Raw genomic sequence first — 23,020 nt, forward strand, 5'->3', positions numbered from 1 at the left:
ACAGCCAAAGCAATCTTGAGAAGGAAAAATGGAGCTGGAGGAATCGGGTTCCCTAACTTCAGACCATACTACAAACCTACAGTAATCAAGCCAGTATGGTACTGGCAGAAAAACAGAAATATAGATCAATGCAACAGGATAGAAAGCCCAGAGATAAACCCATGCACATATGGTCACCTTCTCTTCGATAAAGAAGGCAGGAATATATAATGGAGAATAGACAGCCTCTTCAATAAGTGGTGCTGGAATAACTGCACAGCTACATGTAAAAGAATGAAATTAGAACACTTCCTAACACCATGCACAAAAATAAACTCAAAATGGATTAAAGACCTAAATGTAAGGCCAGACACTCTCAAACTCTTAGAGGATAACATAGGCAGAACGCTCTATGACATAAATCATAGCAAGATCCTTTTTGACCCACCTCCTAGAGAAATGGAAAAAGAAACAAAATAAACAAATGGGATCTAATGAAACTTAAAAGCTTTTGCACAGAAAAGGAAATCATATACAGTTTTGGGAGAGCTGCAGCTTCCACATAGCCCAACAGTGGTCTGCCCTGCCTTGGCCTGTGAGCACCCTGAGTGTTGAAGCAGGAGAGAGAGCAGATGTGACTGACAGGTGGACCTAATGCAGTTCCACGATTAACCACCCTGAGCTGAGCTGTACAGAGGGCCCCACCTACTTTGTAAGACTGTTGTCATCACCTCAGAGCTCTTCTGAATGTCTCTGACATCCACAACAGTCTTCACCTCCTTAGCTGGGATGTGATTTGCTTTTTTGGTCATTGTTTTGTTTGTTTTGTTTTTCCATCTTCTTGGATCCATAACTCTTTTTTCCCCTATTATCTATAAACGCTTCAAACTCTAAGGAAGACTATTTCTGTCTTCTTTTAAAAAATGATCTTATGGATTTAGATTTTTTTAATGCTTGTTATTTCATGAAATTTTTCTAAATGTGTTGTACCTCCTATCACTGAATAACCACTTAATCTTTATTTGATGCATCTGATAGTAAAATTAGTTCCTACTACATAAACTGATTTGGAAACTTCTGTTTCTTTTAAGATGACAGGGAACTTTATTCTGTAACATTAATTTAAAGGCACAATGTCCCATTTTAGGAGCATAGCATTTTTTATTCATAAAAATTTATAACGTGTTGAATATAAATGAATAACCCTGGTTCAACTGACAAATGCATCCATAGGATTAGATTTTGTAGTAATTTCTTGTGTACTTTATACTATGGGAAGATCATCACTCAATATTTAATCTCAATCTATCTTCTTGACCTGAAGAATTATGCTTTCGAAACTTTATTCAATTGAAAACATTAGGAATACAAGATGCACAAAAAAAGATGAGGGACATAGGTGATCAACAGCCTGATAATCTAAGACTAGTAGTTAGTAAAATCCTTGAGGACAGAAACAAATTACTTATAGTCCCATGGACAATGGCTTTTGCCATAAATCATAATCACTACTCAATATTTGCTTTGATTTTAAATCACCATATTTGCATCTGTCTTTTAGATTTTCTTCTTCAAATTATTCAGGGAAAACTTTAGAAACAAGTTTAACATATCTCTTTGAGGATATCTGATATAATTAGAGCAATTTCCCAAATAGTTGCATTGTTGTAGAGAAAAATTAAATACCATATTCGTGGTACCATATGAGACATGGGAAAAATGCATGCTCGTCAAATCTTAAGTTTATTAATATATTCATCTGCTTCTCTAACTACGCCCTTTGATATATAACTTATAAAATATTTAACAACTTGTACAAGTATTTTTCCAATATATTTCACCCTTCTTTGGGAGAAAATTAATTCTAAGTTATGCTCACTAATCACTTTCTCCCATAACCTGTGATTCTCAAAATCTCCAGCCTATGAAATCATATAACTCAGCCCAATCTTATCAAATTTGCGAATTGTGTTAGTTCTCACTGACCTGGAGTGCTGTAGTTTTACAAAATTGACTTTTTTGTTTTAGTAGAGTGACTACTGGAGCCTACAGCAAGGTTTACCTATTTCAGGTCTGAAAGCAGGAATTCAGCAAGTAACATATTAGTTTTATCAGTTTACTACTGTTTCAAGAGTGTCTCCTCAGGGATATGGTAGTAAAACTCTATTAAAAATACTATGTCTCATTTGCTTGCATGCTAACACTTTTTCCCACTGATTTCCTCAGAATGAGACCTTTTGTTTTTGTTGTTTTTCACTGAGCCTTGGACATAAATGAAAACAATATGTTTAGTCACCAATCTGTTAGTTAAACTACATTTGAGGAAAAAATTATGTAGACTATCATATATTCAAGTTTTAGAAATTCTTATTTGTAAGTTTTTCTGATATACTGGCATTATTAGTCTCTGTGCTATATGCAAATATTATTTGAACACATAGTTACACCAATATTCATTTATCAGGAAAATTAATTTGAAAATTAATAATTAATTTGAAAATTAATTAGCTGAATGTAATTATTTTTTATATTCTTGCACTATGGAAATAATTGTTTTACTCAGGTTACTGTGGAAATTGTTACTGTGGCCAGCCACAGCTGCAATCTAACTTTTGAAATGTTTTAGTGTCCCAACTTCCCGAAGTATCTCATTTACCATCTATTCACAGTGACCACATCCCTCTTAGCTTGCTTATAAATCTCACCATTAAGATCTGTTCTTGCTTTAAAAAACTTAATATAATCATAGCCTTACTTCCATGCAATACTTCTCTGTACATATTCTCATCTTAATTTTCCTCAGGTTAATTTTATTTCCCTCATTTCATCAAATATACTTTGGAAAATATCACCAGAGATATCTTTATTTTCAAATTTAATGGCCATATTTGGTCCTTACCTGTCTTGGCCTCATGAAGTAGTTAACATTGTTAATCAAGGAGGCAGCAATCTACCAACAAAGATGCTGAGAAAGCCTCCTTCCAAAAGACTGTGGTTTTCAAAAGAGAGCCCCCAAAAGGCCATTAGATGTAATCACGAGGTACAGCCTCTCCTATTTTTCAATTTTGCTTACTTAGCACCAGTTCTGCTGCAATAGGATGGAGCCATCCAACGGTAAAATATATATTTTAACATACTAATCTGTGCCACAGGAACACATCTAAATGCTGTGACTACTATCTGCTGGAGAAAACCCAATAAGATTGATTTCTGATTTCAAAAATGACCATATCTGTTTTTGGCAAGGCTTCTGGTAGTACAGCTGTGAGCTCCAGGCTTCACTGTGAATTATTTAACACCTAGAATCCCTTTGTGTTTTGTGAAAGGTAAACTGAATAGAATGTCTTTGTACCCATGTGGAGAACAGCAAAACACTAAGAAAAATAATTAAAATAGGACAAGTCTTATGAATGCTTTTTGGAACACAGAGATAATATAAATGTTAATTTTCTGCTTGCATTTGTGATTTCCAGTAGCTTTTTTTTTTTCCTAATTCCTACCTTCTGTGACTTTTTAAAAATGTTGGTTCAACAGATTACACAGATCATGTGTAAATGAATGTTAGATGTTGTGTATCTTAGGATATTAGAGATATTACAATATGTTTTTCTTTTATTTTTTGTCTAAAACATATATATATATATGTATATATGTATATGAGAGTTAGGTAAAGAAAAGATATAAAGAATTATGCTGATGAACAGGTATTTGCAGAAATTTTCTTCATGGCAGAGCTTAATGAATTAAAAGCCAATTAGGGCAGTTCTCCAGAAATGGGTAGTACATAGAAAATTCTTAATCTAGCAGAAATCTCATTATGTTATTTTTTTCAGAATTATTAATCAAAGAAGTTCTTAAAAGGAAAATGGAAAGGATTACAGTCATGTGCAGGTTGTATCTAAGAGTTGTATAGAGAGATTTAAGTGGAAAGAAATAGAGAAAAAAGAGATTCATGTTGACATGTTAGTTAAATGCATGATGTGTAGTGGGTGGTTTTCACTCATATCTCAAATCTTCAGAGACTCCCCCAGACAGGCCATCTTATCTAAATTTGTATTAGTCTTATTTTTTTTTCATTGTATTTTTTATTATCTGAAAAAATATATTTTTGCTTATTTGTTCATTGCATATCTCACTCTTCCAGTGCATACTCAAAGACATTAGAAAGTTAGAATCATTTATTGTTCTCTTCCCAGCACCTGTAATAATGTTTGGTAGATAGAAAACACCCAATCAACATTTACTGAATGAATGAGCAAACTGCAGTAGTGACAGACATGAATAAAATGTGCACATTTTCATTAGTTTTGGGAGTTGCAGAAGAACTCAAATTGTCTCTTGGCTCGTAAGATAAATACGGATAAGCATGGAGATGAAAGAAAATTAATGTCTCAAAGCTAAAGTGGAAGCTTAATTAACCATATGTATCCAAGAAATCAAGAAAAGAGCGCAGATAACATCTGTATTTGAAGGGTCCTTTGTCACAAAAACCAAGAATAATTCCACAACAATTTGAGTGAACAGATCCAAGGAATAGAAGATAAACAGCCATAAATTCCAACTTAAAAAAATGTCAGTTGTTGACCAAATAAGTCTCATGTTTTGGCATTTCTTAAGTAGTCTGTTCCTTATTCACAATACTGCCTGTCTATGTGTGCGCTATAAGCTAATTATAAGTTAGTCCATAGATGCCAAAGCTTAACGTATACTAGACTAACCAGAGAAAAATAGGATTAGTTGTGATGGAAGAAATTTTCACATATTAGGGTAATTCTGGCTTATACATGATTTGGCTTGAACTTTATGCTAACTAGAACAGTCTGTCTCATGGTCTATCAAACACACATTATACATTTGCTTTAATCATGAAAGAAAATGGTACATTGTCCAGAAGTAAAGAATGTATGTTTTGAAGATAGGGATAAACACTTCCATTCCTGGGATCCCAATATTTACTCCTTCAATGATAAGGCTCCCTTCCCAGGTGCCATGGCTACACTATAAAACTGTGCTGAAAACCATAATTCTCCAAAGTAGTTCCTCAGAGCTATCTGAGTGGCTGTCTCCCAGACTATAGTCCTCAGTTTGGCTCTAATAAAATTCTTCTCTATTCTTATTAGAATTTTTTTATTGATTGTTTTTATCAACATTGCTCGATGTAGTCAGCAGGATGTCAAAAAAACCTACCTGAGGTCACTTGGGGTCTACTTTGGACGGGCACCCTGTACTAAGAAGCATGGGTCCCTTGAGCACTACACCACTCCCGCCCCCCAGCTTCACAGCACTCTTCAGGTGCTTTGGTAAATTCTTTCTGATATCAGGACCTCATTATCTTAAGCAGATGGTCCATAATTTTTATTTGAGCTGTTATCTTAAGACTTGGAGTCTTAAGGGTATACCGTTACCTTTCCTAGGTAAAAGAGACCTAAGAGGAAGTTCCTAGGCTGGGACTTAGGAGAATTTCTAGGCAGGAAAAGCCTAAAAGGAACTTTGGAGTAAACTGGGTTGGCTGACCTTTAAAATCTGGCTTAAAATTGGAAAAATTTGTATATTTATGGTCTGAAAAAACTGTTTGATAGCAAAATGAGAGACTAAATCTCTTTAGTTCTAAAGAAAAGGGACACTAGCTCCTTCCAGCCACAAGGCATTCTAAGATAACTAGGAACCTAGCAGAAGTGTCTGAGGCTTGATCCTAGTGATGTGTAGTAGTTCCACAGGGAACCTCATCATGACACTTTAAGTAATTTATGGCCTGTCCTGGGACACACACACACAAGGACTGGCCATCCACTGCTCTGAACCCCCAGGGTGGTTTTAGACTCCTGGCAGGAGAAACTGAGACACAAAAGAGCTGAACTGAGTCAAGGGTGACCCCTTGAGGAGCTAAGCTGGCAAGCAGCATACTTCTGACCCACTACATTGTCCTCAGAAATTGTTCAGACTTTAAAATAAAATGAAACTAAAAGATAATGGGAAATTGTGCTTCTAAATCTGACCAGCTTCTGGGCGGGCAGCCACCCACTGGAACTCCAGGTAGCCTCATGTACGATACGGAGCTGATAATTACAAGTATTTGACAAAATAGGAAGATACAACAAAAGATAACTTAACTCCTTTTTTTTTTTTTTTTTTTAGGGATACTTGGGGAGCACAACGGAGACAGCTTATGGGCAAGGGTCCCACCCGCCACCCCTGCCGCCACCTCTAACAAAAAGGGCTCTGGCCATCTGCATCATACATGGAAACGTAACATTTTATTTGAGAAAAGTGTCCAGGGGACTGCCCTGGCCGTCCAGTGGTTAAGACTCCACACTTCCACTGCACGGGGCTCGGGTAAGATCCCTGGTCGGGGAACTAAGATCCCACATGCCACACAGCCCCCCCCCCAAAAAAAAGTGTCCTGCATGAATGGATAAACAAAATGTGTTATATCCATACACTGGGATATTATTGGGCCATAAGAAGGAATGAAGAATGAAGTATTGGGGGAAGGCACAAACTAGGAGTTTAGGATTATCAGATACACTCTACTATATATAAAATAGATAAACAAGGACCCATTGTATAGCACAGGGAACTATACTCAATATCCTGGAATAACCTGTAATGGAAAGGAACCTGAAAAAGAATATATATGTATAAATGAATCACTCTGCTGTGCACCTGAAACCAATACAACATTGTAAATCAACTCTACTTCAACTAAAAAAAAAGGAATGACTTACTGATACAGGGTACAATGTACATGAACTTTGAAAAGAGTATGCGAAACAAAAGAAGCCAGACACAATGGCCACATACGATCTCACCTGAATACACGAAATATTCAGAAAAGACAAATCTAAGGAGACAGAAAACAGATTAGTGGTTGCCTGGAGCTGGGCTTAGAAACAGGCAGTTACTGCAGATGGGCACCAGCCATCTTTTGGGGATGTCATCTTAAAATGGGTCATGGTGGTTGCAGAACTCTGCAAATTTACTAAAACAACAACTACCAACAAATACTGAATAAGTACACTTAAAGCAGGTGAATTTTATGGTATGTAACTTTACCTTAACAAAGCTCTCACGTTAAAAAATATATATATAAAATGGGTGCTGCAGATTAAAGGGTGGGAAGAGTCACTGTTCTCCAAACCCCTCATTTTTATACTCAGGCAGACTGAGACCTTTAAGTGAGAGCGCTACTTACCAGCACAATCAAGACTAAAGGGCCACAGGAAACGAAATTCTCCAGTTCAACTCAAATCTTAAGCCACTCTCAAAGGACACTTGGAAGTGTCCTTCAGAATCTAAAGTAACTTGTAAATATTTAACTTAATCTGCATAGGCAAACAGGCCAAAAGTCTCAGGAGATCTAACCCAAACAAGGGGTACACATCTTAATGAACATATGTAGACGGTGTATAACAGTCTCAGGCAGCACATTCAGGACAGGGCAAGGCAAGATTTTAAGATCCTACAGGTCTGAAAGGCATTCTGGTTCTGAGAGTCAACCAGAGCCTCCCGGACCCAACTTGCCGACGAGCTTCTTACCCCGCATTTTTGAAAAATCAGTGGAGCAGTGCGTACAGACCGAGACGGGGCAGAGAACCGAGGTCCCTTAAGATCTGATACCAGCTCCCTCTGGGAGCAGACCGAGAACTGCGGTCTGTTCGGAGGCGGAGGGCCAGGGCCAGGGCCAGAGCCAGGCATATGGTTTGACTCCGTTAAAGTGTATTTCAGATAAAGAAAACGGTGAAATGGAGCAAGCTACCGAAGCGTGTCAACACGCAAAGAGGGCCACGCGGGGACACCAGCCGGGAGCCGGGCCGGTCTGGGGCGAGCAGAGGGGACCGCGAGGCTCCCACGGGCAGGCATGCAGTGCACCGGAGCGTCAAGCCGCCCGTCCTCCCCGCGCCCCGCACCGTCGCCCTCGCACCGCCCAGTCGGCGCCCCGCGGTTCCCGGGGCGCAACGAGGCCACGCCGCCGCCCGCCGCCCCCGCCAGCGCAGACCCGCGCCCTCAGGGCCTTGAGCACGCCGGGCACGCCGGAGAGCACGGACGGCCCCGCGGGTACAGAGAAGCGGCGGCTCCTGGGAGCCGGCCGCCTGACGTACCTGCGGCGGCCTCACGCTCGGGTCCGCCTGGTCCGGGATAACGGCGCCTCCGCGGCGAACACGCCTGGATCTCCATGCGGGGTGTTCACTCCCAACGCTCGCGATACTGCGCGATCCGGGCGGGGAGACCAACGGCCTGGAGCACCGGTCCCGCCGGCCGTGCGTGCCCTGCGTGCACGCTCTGGACGCCGGGGGCCCAACTTAACTCTTAATTGGCCAAGATGGGGCTCTTTTGACATTCCTAAACTGTTTTTTTTTTTTTTTGCATACACAGCTAGGAAAAAAAAAAAGCTGGCTTGATGAAATATCTTTTCAAAATTCTGACCCTAAGGGAACAAAAGTACTCCTAGGAGAAAGCTTAAGGTTATAACTCTTATTATGTCCTTGAAACGTAAACACAGACCACATTGCCTGAGACTACATCCTTTGCTCAATCAGTAGAACCCAAAACTGAAAAAAACAAAGGGGGGTGGGGGGTGGGAAAGAGGCATTTTTAACCTCAAGCAAGTAAATTTAACTTATTCCAACTTTTATTTACAAACTAGTGAGTTTACATTGTAATACCTGATTCACGACTAAGTTTTAAAATGAAGCTATGAGATCTCTGCTTGTGTCTGTTTACATGTCTGTGCGTACATTAGAGACATGATATATCATTACCTTCAAATGATCTTATCAAAATTAGTTTGTAAAAGAGCTCTATTTAATTGACTTAAAATAAGTGCTTAAAAATTAAGTATTTCTAAATGTAATGGAAACCAAACTGAATTTTTTAAAGGATCAGGTGATCTAAGATTATTCTTTAATGAATGAAAACAAGTTTACATTTACTGGTTTAATTAAATAGGTCTATCTTCACAGTTAACAACCTGAAGTATAAAACTTTTATTGTACCTAAGTTTACTAAACGTCAAATAAGTTCACATCATCTCTGTTACAGATTTGTCAGCAAGAAAGCCAAAATTGGGTATAATGATTTATTTGTAAATTAAGTAATATAAATGAGATAAAAGCTTTCAGATGAACTCTAAGAATAATTATGTTTTATGGTATGGCTACTTCAATTAGTTTCTCCAAATCTTTTTGATAACTTGAAATTTTAGCTTTGCTATGTTAAGTTAAATGATAGGGATTCATTGAATATCCAGATCATTTTCAAATTAGATGAAATATTGAAACATTAATTGCTAAGTAAGTCAAAGTTTACCTATTTTGTCTTATTAAAGAAAAACTAAAGATGCTTTGGTTTATTGGACACACATCTTGTACCACATTGAGGAAAGTAATTATGTTGTTAGAAAATGTATGTTTCTAGAGGTTATGGAATATACTTATAAATTTACCAATCAGGAAATGCTGGTATGACAGACAGTTCACAATTGCTTGCTTCTTGGTTTTTGCTAGAGATTGGGGTTTCAAGGGTTAAGAATTCTGACTAATGAATGTGATTGGAACTACTAAAGATAATAAGAGAAATATTTCCATGAAAGGAAAGTAGGGTGTGTGTTTTCCATAAAAGATGGTATGAGGAATGGAAATGTATTTTTGGTGAGGGAAAATAAAGTAATTTTGTCCCAAAGCTGGTTATTTCCAAATTCAAAAGAAAATAAGTGACAAACTAATGTGGCTATAGAAAGTTGTAGAAGGTGTGTGGAAAAGGAACCCTGAGAAAAGAGTTCTCGGGACTGACTAATATTGGAATGGATTTAATTAAGTGAATTTTGATATTAAAAGTCAGTTGGTGCAAAGTTTGAATTAGATTTTCTCTCTGTTAGGTGACAGAGTTTTCTTGAGGTATTGATCTGCTTTTGATAACAAATTGTAAAGTTTCTTTACTTTTTAAGCAGTCTGTTGTAACTTTCTGTATTTGCCCTTGAAATCATTTATTGTCACTTTGGTTGAGTGCATAAGTATTGTTTCATACTGACTTATGATCCTACTTAGCCAAGTGTTTTTAAAACCTTTTGATGTCTTTGACAAACTTCCTCAAATCAAATTCTAAATGAAGGTTTTTTGACCTTTAGGTAACTTTGGGATGCTTCAGAAGGCACCTGAAGCATCTCAAAGATAGAAATTAAACTTAATTAAATCCATTCCAATATTAGTAACCAACAAGGACCTACTGTATAGCACAGGGAACTCTGCTCAATATTATGTAACAAACTAAATGGGAAAAGAATTTGAAAAAGGATAGATACATGTATATGTATAACTGAATCACTTTGCTGTACACCTGAAACTATCACAACATTGTTAATCAACTATACTCCAATATAAAATACAAAGTTAAAAAAGTAAACTTAGTTAGGCTTATTGGGTATGTTAAATCACATGGGAAACACTGTCAAATGAGTGATGGTAAATCTTCTTAGGTTATATAGTATGGGTAAATGATATAAACATATGTTGTAGAGATTATATGAAATTGCTAAAATTTGGATATATTCTGGTTTAATGTTATTAGTCATAATTTTAGTTATTATTTTACAATTGTTGTATGTCACAAAAATAACGTTAACCCTGCAACTTTGCTTCCAGAACCACAAGAAGAAAATGACCACAGCTGCATTTTAGAAACAGATTATCTTCTTACTCCTAGGAATAATTTACAAGAAAATTCTATTGATAATGCTGGTCTACTTTGGTTTACAGATGGGTCCTACTTAAAAAATGATTGAGGGCATTACCAAGATGGATATGCAGAAACATCCACAATGGACATAACTGAAAGTTCTTTTTTACCAAAAAACAAAGTCAGCACAAGCAGAATTAATTGCTTTAACTTGAGCTCATCAACTCATCAACGAGCTAAAGGTCAGGTAGCAAATGTTTATGCTGACAGTCATTATGCCTTTGAAGTGGCACATGACTTTGGAATGCTACGGAAACATCAAGGGTTTATTAAAGCTTGATGCTATAATCAGGAAAGCTTATTAAAAAATATTAAAAAATGGAAAACAGGTTGCAGGACTATTAAGTGGTATACAACTACCAAAACAGTTGGCAATTATTAAAATACCAGTGCATTCCAAATCTGACAGTATGGAAGCTAAAGGAAATCAGCTTATTGATGAGGCAGCCAAACAGGTAGCTTTCAATACCCATTCTGTCTAGCCTTGAGAATGGTCAGCGCTCTCTGCTAACCCTGCCAACCCAGTGAAATATTTCCATCTGCCGGCTCAAGAAATATGCCATTGAAGAAGAGAAATAAATAGGACAACAATAAGGGGGAATTTTGGACCTGTCACACAAATATAATTTGGAAATAATTAAACAAACAAACAAACTATAGTGCCTGTTGGAGCTCAAATGCCATTACCCCAGCATGTACATTCTTTAACTCATTGGACACCTGAGAAAATGGTTTTATGGGGAAAACAGTATGTTTGGAAAATTTCTCCCACGATGGCTCATAAAGTATATGCTTGTTTTAGTATCTACCCTAAATATAATCCCAGAAAATCACTTCATGGGTCACAAGGCCACTTTCTCTTCCTAAGGGTCCCTTCGAGGTATAGCAATCGGACTTTGTCTGAATGTCACCGTCTCAAGAATATAAATATATCTTGGTAATGATCTGTATGTTTTCACACTGAGTTGAAGCTTTTCCTTGAAGAAGAGCAATGGCTATAAGGTTAAATTGCTATTTGAAAGGATAATTCTTGTTTGGGGAATTCCTTCCAAGTTACACAGTTACCAGGGAAATTATTTTACTGGACAAATAATTAAATCTATTTGTGACATATGGCCAATAATGCAGCATTTTCACTGCACTTATCACCCCCAATCTTTGGGACTGGTGGAAAGAATTAATGTCACTATCAAAACTCAATTGGCAAAACCTTCAGAAGCATTTAATCTCTCATGGGCAAAAGCTCTTCTGCTAGTGCTTCTCAAACTTAGGTCTATACATTTTGCTAAACATCAGCTGTCTCCTTTTGAAATACTAACAGGACACCCTATGTAATTAGATGAGGGAATATGTGCACAAACCTTACTCAAGGGAGATATATTACATTGTTGTCAGGGTCTTATTGAGGCACTTAAAAGAAATGCAAAGTTGGTAGCTAATTCCTTTCACAGTGAGCTCCCCAGAAACAAAGACCTTGAGGATCATGGATTACAATCTGGAGATTTTGTTAATTAGAAAACACATCAAATCAAAGACTTTTTGTAGCCATGTCAGAAAGGACCTTATTAGGTATTATTAACTAATCCATGCACTGCCAAATTAAAAGCCATAGACTGATGGATTCACATCCCTCATTTCAAAAAGGGTTTTTGCATTGGACTGGTCTGTAGAGAGGAATGCTGACCTCAGACTTAAGTCAGTGCTCAAACAGAGGAGAAAGAACACCCACACCAGGAGGAAAAGATGACAGCAGTGGTAGACAGCTGACCCAAGAATCAGAACCAGGACTGTATGACCCATCCTACTAGTTCAAATGAACTGGTTTCTAAACATCTGTCTCACTATGAAAATTGAAAGTTATTTTTTTTAAAATGAAAGTTATTGTTTTACTTCTAGCTATACTTTTGCCTCAATGCTCATTATGGAAAGAAAATTATCTGGTAAAGTTGTCACAAAGTATAGCTACTGCGGGCAATCTAACCGATTGGTTGGATCTCTCATCAAATTCCTCAGTCAATAAAAATACTGATATAAGCCCTTCATAATTTCTGTCACCGACTTTTCAGATGTTCCTAAAATTACCACTCAACTAGACTAACCTCTGTCTGGCCTTCAGGTTCAAATTCTTCAACATATTAATGGATCCATCCCTTGTCTGATACTATCCTCAGTTCTTAGAGACTGAGCACAGATTACCCCAAGGCTCCTTTGCCCCATCTCTTACTTGATGAACAAATGTCTTAAAGAGAAAAAACATGAGTAAGTTATGCCAGTAACTCCCATATGTTAAATACAGTACAGATGGCTTTTGGAAAGCCTGCAAGAAAAATGATTCATGGGTTAACATTGTGTTAACTAAACTTCCAGTTAATGAGACTATCAATGAGAGCACTCTGGGAGGAATCACTTGTGCTCCCCCAGGTTTTGTCTTAGTATTGGAATTGACCCACCTTCTCAAGGATGTGCACAGAAATATCTTAATAGCTGGCAAATAGAAGGTTTATGTTTATTAGGATATTATGTTATCCCATTGTCTATACATATGGAAATAGAAGAACCTTCTTTCTCTCTTTATTACAGAGGCAATAAATCCATGTTAGCAGGATATCAAGATACTTGGTAGCAAAGTCTTTTGGGAATCTTGGTTCCTAGTGCAAGAGTATATGTAAACAGAGATATGATCAGAAATCTATCAGCTACCATCAAATAGCTGAGGGCTCTCTAAAAATCATTTCAGAACAGACAAAAAGTATAAGATAACAGGGTTGCCTTAGATTTTCCACTGGCTAAACAAGGAAGTATTTGTGCTACTGCTCACACTACTTGTTGCCCTTATATCAATACCTCTGCAGAAGAGATATACCTAGAAAAACATTCCCAAAAGATAAAATGGTTACAAGATGTAAGGCAAACTGACTCTAAGTGATCTGTTCAGTTGGCTCATCTCAGAAATAAGAATTTTTTCCCACTCTGCTTTACAGATGCTTATCATTGTCATAGTAGGTATCACTATTCTTTTCCTAGTTATAAATCTACGCATGACATGTATCACGCTTGCTTTAAATCTACTGCTGAAAGTACAAATACAATGTTTGTTCAACAGTTTGACATCACTGATAATATGTGTAGCCTATAAAATGTTTCCCTGTCAGCATATACCTCTGTGCTTGTTCACTATATCTGATTAGTTTTCCCCCCAAAATGGATAACTAGGAAAAAATACATATATATATATGTATGAAAAAGCCTGTCACTGAGGGACACGATGCACCCACTGCAGGCAGGTAGTACCACCCTGGCATCGAGGAACAAATATTTTGATCATCAAAGCTTTGTATCAAAAGATTTGCAATCAAAACATGGAAATGATGAAAGAAAATTTCACCTATTAAGGTACAGGGAAGTCATTTTGGCTTTAACCATTAAAGGGTGCATTGTCCAGAAGTAAAGAACGTCTATTTTGAAGATAGAGATAAATGCCTCCATTCCTGGGATGCAATTGCCATTATTCCTTCAATGGTAAGACTCCCTTCCCAGGTGTCAAGGCCACACTGATCCACTGTGTACATACTATTCTGTCTTTTTTTTTCCCCCTTAAACCTGGAAGGAATGTACCTTCCTTGCTTTTTTTGTTCTGACAAGATATAAAACTATACTGAAAACCATGCTTCTATAGAGAAGTTCCTCACAGCTATCTGAGAGGCTGTCTTCCAGGCTGTAGTCCTCATTTTGGCTGGAATAAAACATTTCTCTATTATTATTATAGATTTTTTATTATTTCTGTCAACAGTGGGAAGGCTGAGAATACAATGTTACAGATGTCAACAGGGTTCAAATGCCAAATGTTAAGTAGCTTTCCCTTCCCTAAGGGAAATGGGAAACTATTAAGAGTTTTCACTGAACAGGTAATAAAGTATGGTTTATATTTTTAAGATTTATATTTAAAAATAAATTTTAAATTTTGACTGCAATATAGATTGGAAGTAGACAGGCAAACAGATTAAGATGTCATTGCAATCATTCAGGTTAAGAGGAATAACTGACCTGGAATTGTGACAATTTGGGTAGAATGTAAATATAGAATCCAAAATTATCTAGGAGGTGGAGTTGACTGGAATTGGTAAGTGAATGGATGTTGGAAGAGATGAAGATGCTTAGGATAGCTGTTGGTGCCATTTAATGAAGTAAAAACCACCATAAAATAAGTTGATTTAATGAAGAAATTTGATGAATTTTATTTTGGACTGTTGAGTTTGACTTGCTTTCATGATAACCATTTGGAGGCGGCCCTAGTAAAAGAAAGATAAAGGAAGGAAAGAAAGAAGGAAGGAAGGCAAGCCAAATTCAGGTGAATATAGTTTATGACCAGTGATCAGTAAGAGATCAAGAGGTGAGATATTATGACTGGATGAATTCGAGCACTACAACAGAAAATATGGTTTAAAAATTGGGATTTAATTATTTATCATTTCAAATTCATCAATCTTGTGGATTGACAAAGGCAACCTTACCAGGATTATAAAAGAGGGTAGCATAAGTGGAGGAGAGAAGTAAGGTTTTTCTTGTAAGCCTAGGTAGGCTAGGTTGTAAATGGTGATATAGAAATTTAAGTAAATAAGAGAATTCCTCTTCAAGCCATGATAAAATAACAAAGAATAGACTTAACTTTTGACTTCAAACAACAGGAGAACTGGGCAAAATCAAACTATTGACTCCAAAACATTGGGAACGTGATGTGATACTCCTTGGCAGAAAGGAAATAAACATTATTAGCTCTACAATCACCTAAACTTTCTGGCTGGAACAATTTTCAGAAGCAGAAGAATGTGAGCAGACCCACTCACTTTACTGAGTTAAGGAGGAAGAGATTACAGCTCCAGAGGCTGAGACAGTAGGAAATTATGGGGCAGAATTTGAATAAATGCTAGAGCTTGCTCTGAATCCAGTCTGTCTGGTTCCAGGCAGAGCCTGTGCTCTAGTTACTCTGCTCTGCTCTCTTTCTCTAGGTTACACAATATAGACCAATCTATCATTTGTCAGTTATTTCACCCCAGAAGGCCATACTTACTGCTTTCTGGTCTATTGCTCACCTCCCAAATCCAGCCCCTCATTACATCCAAATGTTTACAATTATGCACATCTTAAGCCCATTTTGGGTCAAGAGGTCTAATTTCTTATTAGGTCCACACTTCAATGATATCAAAGATTAACATCTCCAGAAGCATCCAGCTGTACCCTGCCATTAATTTACTAAAAAAGTGCATGCAAGAGAAAGGAAATTTAAGGAAAGTAATATATATGATAGACCCCACAGTTCCTGAGCTCTCCTATTGGAGAGCAAACTTTTAATATGAAAAATTAAGTAGATCATCCCTTGATTTGTTGAGCATAATAAAGCTTATTGAAACTAATCAAATGACATTTTTTCTTAGGAAGGTCTTTCTGATATATAGCATTGGAAACTTACTTCATTGTTCATGATCATTAAGGCTTAATTTAATTTAATTCTATTTATTTTAATATTCAAACCTTTATTAGCTTCTGACACCGGTCAACCCCACTCCTGGGAGCAGTTCCCTCCTATACTTGTAAGATCATTTAATATGTACTTCGTAAGGAAGTCTGCATTTAGACTCAGGTTTGTTTGCTTGATTAATTTGGTGAACTTAAAGACATTGCTTAGTCAAAATTCAAACAACACATGGATTCTAAATTGCTCCAAGGTAAATTCTCAATTCTATACAATTTGCTGATTTTTAAAGGGGGGAAAAAAAAGATTTTCTAACTTTTCTCCAATTGTTTCCAAGGACAATTGACAATTTAATGCTATCATTTACATGTAGGCCAAAACATGATTTGTTCCTGTCTCCTTTTCATTTAATTCAACTTAAAAAAAAAAAAATGTATTGATGGCCCACAATGAGCCAGGTTTTATTTCACTTTCCAAAGATACTTTAGTGAATCAAACAAAGATGCCTGCCTTTGTGGAGCTTATATTCTAGAAGCGATGGGGCAGCAGATAATGATAAACATGGACACATAAATGATATTTTACATTAAAAGGCCATGAGCCTTATGGAATGAAAGAACAAGGAAAGGGTTTTCAATTGTAGGCGGGGCCTGGGGGTGGATTCTACTTTTACTTAGGCTGGTATGGGTAGACCTCCTTTTGGTGATAGTTGAGCCAAAAATTTGAAGAAGTGAGGGACTTCACCCATGAAGATATTTGGGGAAAATTGACCCATTCAGAGTCAGAGCAAAATCCTAAATGTGGAACTTGTCTGGTATGTTTGGAGAAAGCTATGAAGCTAGTGTCACCGGAGAAGCAGAAGGTGAACCGGAGCTCCCGCTGCATCTCAGTGATGTGAGATGTCTGAGAACTAAGGGAGGGGTAATCATGTGGGGCTTTTAAGTCATTTTGAAGAGTTTGGTTTATATTCAGAGTGAAATGGGAGCTAATTTAGAAAAAGACTGAACTTCTGTTTGTTAATGACAATTCTGGCTACCATATAGAGAAGTTGTGGGAGAGGAACTGGGGTCAAATCAGGTCACCTAATGATGAGGCGCTTCCTGTAATTCAGACAGGGAGTGACAGAAAATATAGCCAATCCAAATAAGTACATCTATTTCAGGAAACACCCTGAAGCATCTTTGAATAGGACACTATCTAGTTTACACACCAGTCACATCCGATATTCAAAGGATTTTATCAAGTTATCACTTTAAGTTAAGTTTGGGAACACACATTCACTCCTCTTCTGTGGAGAATGGCTTTTGGCAAGATAGTTTTAGTGCCATAACCACATTTCAGTGTGAATTCTTTGGTGTGCAGATTATATAAAATGCTTTGACGTATACTATATCAGTACACAGTAAAATCAAAGAGGAGAACTAAGCAGGGCTTAATTCATAGGCCTAGTGTTGCAAACTTCTTTCCCTTTGTCCCTCTGAAATCTGCTTCTCAGAGTTAGACACAATAGGTTGAGCAACAAGCAAGGATTAGGTATGGTTCACATATGATTCCAGAGTTGGTTTATAATCTTGAATGAGAATTGAAAAGTCAAAACCCCTTTACTACAATTCCTTTTCATGTGACTCTTGGGCATGCCATGTTTAAGAGGTACTGTGTCCCACATCCCTTTAGAAATACTAAGTATTTATCTAACTGCCATTCTCCTAGCTCTTTCTAGTCATGGTTCCAAACTGAGCCATGATTTTGAACCATCATTCAACATTTTAACGAGTATGTATTTATGTATCTAGTAGGTTTGGCCAGCCTGGCATTTTCATATGGATTCCCACATATACAGTTTAGGAAGATTACACACATTAAAATGGTTCTTTCTTCCAAAAGTCCCTGTTATATTTACTATAGAGAAAAAAAATTGGATGATCATTTTAACCCTTGCTAATGTTTTTTACAAGATTACAAAAAGTTTTATCTAATAAATAACATAAAATATGTTTTATAAAATATAGATAAATTTTACAAAATATATACAGAGGTTGTATTAGTAATTAATAATTAGTAAATAATTAATAACCAATACAAAACCAATCAGGGGGTTGCTGCTCAGATACACAATTATGAGGATAAAAACAGAACCAAAACAAACATCACTGGAATACAGACCCCCCTCAGCTCCACCACTAACTAATAGTAGGGATTGTCCTTAAGGACCTCCTGCCTCCCTCTTGCTGTCAGAATCCATTGTTAGCGACACCCTTTCTCTCTCATCCCTCCACACGTGTACAAAACTCCCAGTACAACTGTATTTAGCTGTGTTCTTTCTCATATCAGGTAAAAAGTAATATGCAAATAAACATGTAATCAAAGAGGTGAGTTATTTGTCAAATCTTGTGAGTTGCAAGGTCTTCTTAGTATGAAAGCTAAGGAGAAATTCAATGTTTATATTAGAAAAAAAATGAATTTAATTATGAAATGTAATCAGCACTCATATTCTGTGTGCCTGCTCCTTGAAAAAAGTTTTGCTAAGTCATGCCTTCAATTTCAAGACCTTACAGTTCATTGGAATGAGGAACTATGAATAGATATGTGCACATCACTAACTCCAGTATAAGACACTGGGAGAGAAGAGCTGGAAGGTAGCACTATAATGCCCTAGATTGCACTAGACATTAAATCTTTACCCATAGGATACCCATTTCATTTTACTAAATGGCTCTCTATAAACCTAGTGAAATGAATGATTTGCCAGATATTGTAAAGAGGGTAGAACTACAGGATTTTATAGTGTAGGTTCAAACTCTTTGCCTGACTCTCATACTTTATAAGCTAGTCTCTTGCAGCCTTAACACAATGATGTTAAAAGCAAAGCAGCTACAAATTCCCTACCGTCCTGTGCCCCTGTATCTCCAACCAGGAGTCGCTGAGAGGACAGAGCAAAGCGTCACCCTGCTGAATAGCAATTACTGCTTCTGTAATACCTATAATAACTGGCCCTAGTTTATAAAATTGAAACAAATTGCTTACAAGTAATTATTTTCAAGCAACATAAATAGTTTAAAGCTATTGCATCTGAAAAGTTAATTACCCTGAGTGCAACTCAGCATAATTTTCTTTTATAAAATATTTTATATTAAAAACCAGGCTGTTCACTAATGTCAGACAAAGGATTGTTCCCTTTGTGACAAGTTCACTTTTAATTTGCTTTTATTAATTATTTACTGATCCTATTCATAAAGAAAAACTGGAAATATATTACATAGCCTTTTATTTTTGGACATTGAGATATATTTAGAACTAAAGAGGAAATGAAGGAAGTAAATGTTCTTGTAATTCTTCACTCTCTGGCCGCTTCTATTCCAGAGACAGGAACAGCCCCCAAGACCACACTGTGAATTAGTCTGAGAATATCAACTGGGCTCAGAAACTTCCTCTCCCCCACCCTCCAGCAAAACACATTTTATAACCAATCTTAACGAGCTGCAGTCTAGTGACTGTCAGTGGTCATACCAACAAAGCTGACAAATTAATTTACCTTAAAGCATAGTTAAGTGGTAATAGCAGTGCTGTTTTCTCAGAGAATGTTTGCATGTCAGTAGGGACTCCAGGTTACCCCAAAGGAATTGACAATTAATAGTGAAGCTATACAAATGGCACTGATCAGAAATACGTATACAAATGGGACAGTATTAAGGTATATATATTTTTTCTACATATATTTGCTCCTACAATTTCAATTAGATAATGATTTTCTGTTTTCTTTCTCAATGGACATTTGTTGTAGGAAAGCAGAAAAAAGCAGCTTAAAGCCAAAGACTTTTCCAGTATTTTATAAAATCTGAAATTGAATAAAGAGGTAGGTGTTCCACATTAGAAATAAAGAGGATGATAACTTTGGGAAAGACAAGCCAACAATTGGCTGGTTTTCCCCAAGGATCAAAGCAGGTTGGAAGAACCTGAGGATTGTGAGAGTCATGAGCTGACCTCCACCTGTTTGTGGGGAGGAGGCTGGGGGTGAGCTCGGGCTTATGGAAAAGGATGGAACTGAGCAATGTGGACGCTGGATCCCCACCCAGGAGCATCTGTATTGACCTAGTTCCTGAGCACGGCCCAGAAGCAACAGAGCTAATGGGAATGTGTCCTATAATACCTTGGGGCCATGTAAACATGTAAAGCACTGCGTTGTGCTGGAGTGGAAGTGTGCGCCCCAGTAACTGAGTTTAAATTGTACTTCTCCCATTCCTAGTAACTCTATTTTTGCATCCACACTCCAATCTCTCAGCTTCTGTCTTTCTAGGTGTCTCCTTGAGCACTATACATCACAGCAGATGCAAAGCAGGGTGTGATACATCTTTCTGGAGCATCAAGTTTTTTTTGTTTTTTTTTAAAAGTATTTATTTATCTATTTATGGCTGTGTTGGGTCTTAGTTTCTGTGCTAGGGCTTTCTCTAGTTGTGGCAAGCGGGGGCCACTCTTCATCGCGGTGCGCGGGCCTCTCACTGTCGCGGCCTCTCTTGTTGCGGAGCACAGGCTCCAGATGCACAGGCTCAGTAATTGTGGCTCACGGGCCCAGCTGCTCCGCGGCACATGGGATCTTCCCAGACCAGGGCTCGAACCCGTGTCCCCTGCATTGGCGGGCAGATTCTCAACCACTGCGCCACCAGGGAAGCCCGAGCATCAAGTTTATTAACTAGAATTGGAAGAACCAAGGAGTCCTTGGAACAAGAACTATCCCCCTCCCCCACCAACACGGAAGACAGAAGAGTGGGGGAGGGGAGACGTGACCCAGGAATGACAGTCCAGTCTCTGAAGTTTCACCCAGGTGGGGGTTGAGGGGCAGACCTGCAGCCACGGTGGCCTCGCTTTCGGTCGCCCGGGCTGCTCCGGACCATCCTCTGAGCTGGCCAGGGTCTTGGATACGATGCTTCTGAAGGCCGCGCAGAGAACACCCTCATCTTCCACTGGACCGGGCCCCAGGGAGCACGGCGGCCTGACCTTCCTGCCTCGGTCATGCATGGGGTTCACATGGGCTCACTTTATTATGACGCCTCTTGCTGGGCAGCTTGCAACAAAGATGTTTCAAAACAAAGTTCCAGATTCTCCTAGCCACCCCTTGCTTTTTCTGGCTGTGGCCAGAGGGAGTGGATGAGGACACACTCTCAGGCTGCCCAGTGTGGGAGGACCCTCCAGTGTTGGACACACCCGGGGGGCAGCTGGTTCCCTCTGGGGCTCCAATCCTGCTGCTGGTGGAGGGGGATGTCCCAGTGCCACACTGGGGGGCTGGGCTGGGGGTGGCAGTCCTCGCCTCCAGGCTGGGTGGGGGACAGGCAGACTCACCGGTCTTCTGCTCCGCCTGCTGGTCTTCCTGCAGCTGCACGTTTTCTCCCTGGTAGAGCCACCTGCTTTTCAGGGGGGACACCACAGGGCTTTGAGAAGGCTCAAGTTCACTGCCGCTGAGGTCCCCGCGACAGAAGGGCCTCACAGTTACGATGGAGGCCCCTACCTGGGGTTTCTTGGCGCTCACACTGCCTGTTCCAGCATCCTGGATCTGGTCGCAAGTCAAGCCCGGAGTCGTCACCGTTGTCACCTTCAGGTCCTCTTCACAGGGTGGCTGGAGTGGCTCCTTCTGGCCCATGTTTAACCAAGCATGACTCATGAGGTCAGGTAAGGTGCCTCTGTCACTGGGGTTGAGGGCAATCATTTTTTGTAATAGATCCCTTATCTCCAAAGACAGATAAGGTGGGATGTGGTATTTCCCTTTTAGGACTTGCTTCCGCAGCTCCTGGTAGTCTTTTCCCCAAAAGGGCTGGCACCCAGTTACCATGGCGTAGAGCACTACTCCCAGGCTCCACACGTCCACCGCAGGGCCGCTGTAGCTCTGCCCCAGGAAGATTTCCGGGGCACAGTAAGGGGGTGTGCCGCAGATTGTGTCCATTTGTCCAGAGTCATCACACTTGTTGCTGAAGCCAAAGTCTGTAAGTTTGATATTCATGTTGGAATCAAAGAGGATGTTCTCTGGCTTCAGGTCCCGATGCACGATGCCCCTCTGGTGGCAGTGCTGCAGGGCGGAGAGCAGCTGCTGGAATGGGCCTCGGGCCTCCACCTCTGTCATACGGCCATGGATCTTCAAATAGTGGTACATGTCCCCCCCACTGAGGTACTCCATCACCAGAATAAATGCCTCCTCTGTGTTAATCGCCCCCAGCAGTTTTACAATATTGGGGTGATTCAGGAGCTTCATACCGCACACTTCCCGGAAAAGTGCCTGGACACTTGCGACGCTCTGACGCCTTTTCTTAATCACCTTGAGAGCCACCTGTGTCCCAGTCAGAATGTGCCGCGCCAACTTCACTTTACCGAAGGTGCCTTCACCAATGGTGCGGAGGATCTCAAAGCCATCAATATGAGCCTCCTTGTCAGCAGAGTTGGCTGTGAGGCCCTGCATCATGGTGACCTGCTAACTACACTGACTGACAGCACTACCTAGAACGCTAACTACGCTAACTAACAATGCTAACTGTACTAACAGTGCTAAGTGTGCTGTCTCTACTAACAACGCTAACTACGCTAACTGTACCAACAGCGCTAACTAGCACTAACTACACTAACTATGCTAATCAAGTATTAACTACACCAGCTATGCTAACTATACCAACAGTACTGACTATGCTAACTGTACTAATCTAGCAATACTAACTAAAATTAAGATACAAATGAGAAAAAGAAGAAAGGAAGAAAAGAAAGCAGAAGAAATGGAAAAGAAACACCAAAAACTTGAGAAGAAAAAATTTAAAACTAAAAGAAATGATAAAGAGAGAAAAATGAGAAAAAGGCAAAGAAGAA

The 23,020-nt window shown here is 38.9% G+C and overlaps 1 long non-coding RNA gene across 7 annotated transcripts in view; it reads right to left on the reverse strand.

Annotated features, from left to right (window-relative positions):
• Positions 1 to 23,020, reverse strand: part of LOC309621673 — a 301,426-nt gene that overhangs the window by 168,453 nt on the left and 109,953 nt on the right. For 2 of the 7 annotated variants that reach the window (XR_014240145.1, XR_014240146.1), the window contains exon 2: positions 8,079 to 8,214. The exons of the other annotated variants lie outside the window; for them this stretch is intronic. This is a non-coding gene — a long non-coding RNA (uncharacterized lncRNA). The remainder of the gene's footprint in view (positions 1 to 8,078; positions 8,215 to 23,020) is intronic. 7 annotated transcript variants of the gene reach the window in all.

This window comes from Balaenoptera borealis (assembly GCF_965194805.1).
Source record: "Balaenoptera borealis genome assembly, contig: HAP1_SCAFFOLD_817, whole genome shotgun sequence".
NCBI classification, from domain to species: Eukaryota; Metazoa; Chordata; class Mammalia; order Artiodactyla; family Balaenopteridae; genus Balaenoptera; species Balaenoptera borealis.